Raw genomic sequence first — 6000 nt, forward strand, 5'->3', positions numbered from 1 at the left:
TCTTCCTTCCCTTTCAGGTCTCTTTTGGTGGTAGGTCTGCTACCGGCAGTGCCTTCGTGGATTCAGGGTCTTCTGCTAATATTATGTCTGTGGAATTTGCTATGTCTCTAGTTATGCCATTGATTGATTTGCCAAAACCTGTCCCGATAGTGGGTATCGACTCCACTCCTCTTGCTAATGGTTATTTTACACAGCATACCCCTGTTTTTGAACTCCTTGTTGGCTCCATGCATTTGGAGCAGTGCTCTGTACTGGTGATGCAGGGATTATCGTCCGATTTGGTTTTAGGCCCTCCCTGGTTGCAGATGCATAATCCCACGTTTAACTGGAATACTGGGGATCTTACCAAATGGGGTAATGAATGCATGACGTCATGTTTTTCTGTTAATTTTATTTCTCTCCCTGAGGAGGTGAACACTCTACCTGAGTTTATTCAGGACTTCGCTGATGTTTATTCTAAAAAAGCCTCCGAAGTGTTACCTCCTCATAGAGAATAGGATTGCGCAATTGATTTGGTGCCAGGAGCTAAGCTCCCTAAGGGTAGGATATTTAATCTCTTGTCCCGAACGTGAAGCCATGAGAGAGTATATCCAGGAATGCCTGGCCAAGGGTTACATTCGCCCCTCTACTTCTCCGGTAGGTGCTGGCTTCTTCTTCGTAGGGAAGAAGGATGGTGGTCTTAGGCCGTGCATCGATTACCGAAACTTGAATAAGGTCACTGTAGGGAACCAGTATCCCCTTCCTTTGATTCCTGATCTCTTCAATCAGGTTCAGGGGGCCCAATGGTTCTCTAAGTTAGATCTATGGGGGGCTTATAACCTTATCCGCATCAAAAAGGGGATGAGTGGAAGACTGCGTTTAACACGCCCGAAGGTCATTTCGAATACCTCGTCATGCCCTTTGGGTTGTGTAATGCTCCCGCGGTCTTCCAGAATTTCATAAATGAGATTTTAAGAGACTACCTGGGGGTATTTCTTGTAGTGTACCTTGATGACATACTTGTGTTTTCCAAGGACTGGTCCTCCCACATTGAGCATGTCAGGAAGGTGCTCCAGGCCCTTCGGGAAAACAAACTGTTTGCTAAAACCGAAAAATGTGTGTTTGGGGTGCAGGAGATACCATTTTTGCTTCAAATCCTCACTCCTCATGAATTCCGCATGGACCCTGCCAAGGTTCAGGCTGTGGCTGAATGGGTCCAACCTGCCTCCCTGAAGGCGTTACAGTGCTACCTGGGGTTTGCTAATTATTACAGGAGATTTATTGCTAACTTCTCGGTCATCGCTAAGCCTCTTACGGATCTCACTCGCAAAAGGTGCTGATCTCCTCCACTGGCCTCCTGAGGCGGTCCAGGCTTTTGAGGTCCTTAAGAAGTACTTTATCTCGGCCCCAGTGCCGATTCAGCCTAACCAAATGGAACCATTCATCGTGGAGGTTGACGCCTCCGAGGTGGGAGTGGGTGCTGTCTTGTCCCAGGGTACCAGGTCCCTCACCCATCTCCATCCCTGTGCCTACTTCTCCAGGAAGTTCTCATCCACTGAGAGTAACTATGACATTGGCAACTGCGAACTCTTAGCCATTAAATGGGCATTTGAAGAGTGGCGCCACTTCCTGGAGGGGGCTAGGCACCAGGCTACGGTCCTTACCGACCACAAGAATCTGGTTTTCCTAGAATCTGCCCGGAGGCTAAACCCGAGACAAGCTCGATGGGCGTTGTTCTTTACTAGATTCAACTTTTTGGTCACCTATAGGGCTGGGTCTAAAAATATTAAAGCTGATGCACTGTCGCATAGCTTTATGGCCAGCCCTCCTGCGGAGGAAGATCCTGCTTGTGTTTTGCCCCCAGGTATAATCATTTCCTCTGTTGATTCTGACTTAGTCTCCGAAATTGCGGCTGATCAAGGTTCAGCTCCCAGGAACCTTCCTGAGAACAAGCTGTTTGTTCCCCTGCAATTCTGGCTAATGGTACTCAGGGAAAATCATGACTCTGCACTATCTGGCCATCCAGGCATCCTGGGTACCAAGCACCTCATTGGCAGAAACTATTGGTGGCCTGGGTTGCTTAAAGACGTTAAGGCCTACGTCGCCGCTTGTGAAATTTGTGCTAGGTCCAAGACTCCCAGGTCCCGACCAGCGGGCTTACTATGTTCTTTACCCATTCCCCAGAGACCTTGGACCCATATCTCCATGGATTTGATCACCGATCTGCCTCCATCTCAAGGCAAGTCGGTGGTGTGGGTTGTAGTAGACCGCTTCAGTAAGATGTGCCACTTTGTGCCCCTCAAGAAACTACCCAATGCTAAGACGTTAGCTACCTTGTTTATCAAACACATCCTGCGTCTCCATGGGGTTCCTGTCAATATTGTTTCTGACAGAGGGGTACAATTTGTTTCATTGTTTTGGAGAGCCTTCTGTAAAAAGTTGGAGATTGATCTGTCCTTCTCCTCGGCCTTCCATCCTTTAACTAATGGCCAAACCGAGAGGACTAATCAGTCTCTAGAACAATATTTAAGGTGTTTTATCTCTGACTGTTAATATGATTGGGTCTCCTTCATTTCCCTCGCGGAATTTTCCCTTAATAACCGGGTCAGTAACTCGTCAGGGGTCTCCCCCTTTTTCTGTAATTTTGCGTTTAATCCACGGTTCTCCTCCGTTTCACCTGGTGGTTCCAACAATCCTGAGGTAGATGTCGTTCATTGGGAACTGTGCACAGTCTGGGTCCAGGTTCAGAAGAACCTAGAGGCGTCCCAGAGCATACAAAAGAATCAGGCAGATAGAAGACGTTCTGCTAACCCCTTGTTTGTGGTCGGGGATCTGGTGTGGCGGTCTTCAAAAAATTTGCGCCTTAAAGTCCCGTCCAAAAAGTTTGCTCCCCGGTATATAGGGCCGTACAAGGTCATTGAAGTCATTAACCCTGTCTCCTTCCGACTGGAGTTACCCCCGTCTTTTTGAATACACGACGTGTTTCATGCTTCCCTCCTGAAATGCTGCTCCCCGTCCTTGGCTCCCTCAAGGAAACCTCCGTTCCCTGTTCTCACCCCTGAAGGGGTAGAATTCGAGGTGGCCAAGATTGTGGACAGCAGGATGGTCCAAGGCTCTCTCCAGTACCTGGTCCATTGGAGAGGATACGGGCCTGAGGAGAGGACTTGGGTACCCGCCTGGGATGTTCACGCTGCAGTATTGCTCAGGAGGTTTCATCTTCGGTTCCCCAATAAGCCAGGTCCACCTAGAAAGGGTCCAGTGGCCCCTCCTAAAAGGGGGGGTACTATAAAGGATCTGCCAGACACAGCTTCTGTGTCGACGCCCGTGGTTAGTCAGTCTGCACCTGCTCCTAGGTCTGATCGAGTGACTCCTCCTTCTACCAATCAGGCTGGGAGGCTGAGGAGTGGGAGAGCCTATCACAGCCTGGCCAGATGGAGCTAGCTCCCGCCCTCTGTCTATTTATACCTTCACTTCCTGCTCCTCCTTTGCCTGTTATTCTGTCGGTTTCCTGGCTCTGCTGCTGCTGCTTGTACTTTTGTCCTATGCTCCATATAGATCCTGGCTTACTGACTACTCTCCTGCTCTGCGTTTGGTACCTCATACACTCCTGGTTTGACTCGGCTCATTCACTACTCTCTTGTTCTGCGTTTGGTACCTTGTACACTCCTGGTTTGACTCGGCTCGCTCACTACTCTTGTTGCTCACGGTGTTGCCGTGGGCAACTGCCCCGTTCCCCTAGCTTCTGTGTACCCTTGTCTGTTTGTCTGTCGTGCACATAGTGAGCGTAGGGACCGTCGCCCAGTTGTACGCCGTCGCCTAGGACGGGCCGTTGCAAGTAGGCAGGGACTGAGTCGCGGGTAGATTAGGGCTCACCTGTCTGTCTCGCTACCCCGGCATTACATAAAGAAAATGTAATAAAAGTACAAATGTAAAAAAAACAAAAACACCAGTCTTTCTTTACATTCTAGTATCGATGACTGGATCACTGACTGCTGCATTTATATCAGTAAGTATAGCATGTGACTTCTGAGGCCAGTGATTGGTCATTACTGCTGGAATGTAAACAAAGACCGGTGGGAGAACACTAAAGCATCAGCGCTGAATAGGCGGGGGATTAACAAATAAGTAATGTGTTTTTTCTTTTGTTTCACTACAATTTTCTATTTTTTTTTTAACTTTTGTACAACCAATTTAAGCGCTCTCCATCTTTTCATAATATATGAATTATTGTTCTGTATGACAGAATTTAGACTGTGAGGACAAGGATTCATGTGGGAATATTTTCTGTACAATGCTGCAGTATATGCTTGTGCAGGAGATGATGGATAATAAATAGTACATGGGTAGCAAATATGATGTGCATTGTATGCATTGCTGTTAAGGCTCTGTTCACATATACGTTCGGCATTCCGTAGTTCTGCTCTGTCAGAGGAGCAGAAGAACAGAACTGGCAGAAGCGCAGGCTCCATCGAACAACGGAGAAAAGCGGTACCCAGTAGAAGCCATTATCAATAATGGATTCCATTGGAGAGTCCGTGGGTTAACTGGAAACGATAGCGCTGCATGTTGCGCTATTGCTTCTTGTATTTTTTGCAGAATCTGCAACGGAGGCCCCTAACAGAGCCTCCAATGCAGATGTGGACAGGGCCTTACTTTGTTATAATACACTCCTCGACATTGAAATTGCAACACCAAGAAAGGCAAGCCGTAAGGTTATAGAAAACGAGGAAGTAGCAGTTGTCTGCAAATGATCACATTTTCAAGCACCTAGCTCCAATTTGTGGCATGTGGGAGGGACATAAATCCAGATTGAAAGCAACGTTTTTTAGTCACATGAAACCTCAAAAATCGGATCAAGTGTTGTGAGATGGTTGTGAGACGTCACCTGTTCATCCACGTGCCAGTTATCGCCACTTGTCGCAAACAGAGGAACAGAATCCTTGAACTGAGAGACCTTGGTTTATCCCTCCGGCAGTTCGCTACACACATAGGCCGAGATGTCAGCACTGTTCAACATTGCATGTCCTGGAGGTTAGGAGAACGGCAATTACAGCAACGAACAGCAATGACAGCAAGATGTGCACAGAGGGGGGCGTGGCCAGCTACTGATGTGAGAGGACGTGTGTGGCGATAGCTCCGGGCTGGCATCCTGCATTATATCCTCCTGACGGTACTGTAATCCGTGAAAGTTGCCAAAATTCCTTACCAGCTACGTCAGAAGGGAAGGACATCTTCCAAAAAAAAGATGAGCCCGCCTAAAGCGATGAATGCGGCGGAAAAACTGAAATCCTATGCCCGCGTGGTAATCCAAGATGGCGCCGGCGAGTGCTCTGCTGGGCAGGCCGCGGCAATGGCAGGGACATCCACATCAGCTCCCTCTGAACGGGATGCGGGACTCACGTTGCAGGAGGCATCGGATAAGCTGCTGACAGCCATCCTTGAGACACGTACGACACTCACGGCGAAGATAGATGAGGTGAGAGTGGACGTGGGCCTATTGAGGCAGGACCTGCAGAATGTGCGGGAAAGAGTGACGGAGACGGAGGGCAGGATTTCGGCCTTGGAAGATCTCACTGCTAATGTACCGGCGGCTATACAGGATCTGCACCGTAAAGTGGATTTGTGGCGCCAGAAAGCCGACGATCTGGAAAATAGATCGCGCCGTAATAATCTCCGCATTGTGGGGCTGCCGGAGAGGGCAGAGGGGCAGAGATCGGGAGAGTTTGTGGAGAAATGGCTGAAGGAGACCTTCCCAGATGCACCATTCTCGCTGGCGTATGTGGTAGAAAGGGCGCACAGGGTCCCAGCACGATTACCACCTCCGGGTGCTCCCCCAAGACCTCTGCTTGCTCGGATGCTGAACTGCAAAGATCGGGATACGGTGCTGCTGGAAGCTCGGAAGGCCGGAGGGATTCGATTTGGAAATGCTTCTGTGTCCATATATCCGGATTTTTCTCCTGATTTGCAGAGACAGAGGGCGTCCTATGTCCCTATCAAGCGCCGACTACGAGACCTGCAGAT

This window comes from Rhinoderma darwinii, chromosome 8 (genome assembly GCF_050947455.1).
Source record: "Rhinoderma darwinii isolate aRhiDar2 chromosome 8, aRhiDar2.hap1, whole genome shotgun sequence".
Taxonomy (NCBI): domain Eukaryota; kingdom Metazoa; phylum Chordata; class Amphibia; order Anura; family Rhinodermatidae; genus Rhinoderma; species Rhinoderma darwinii.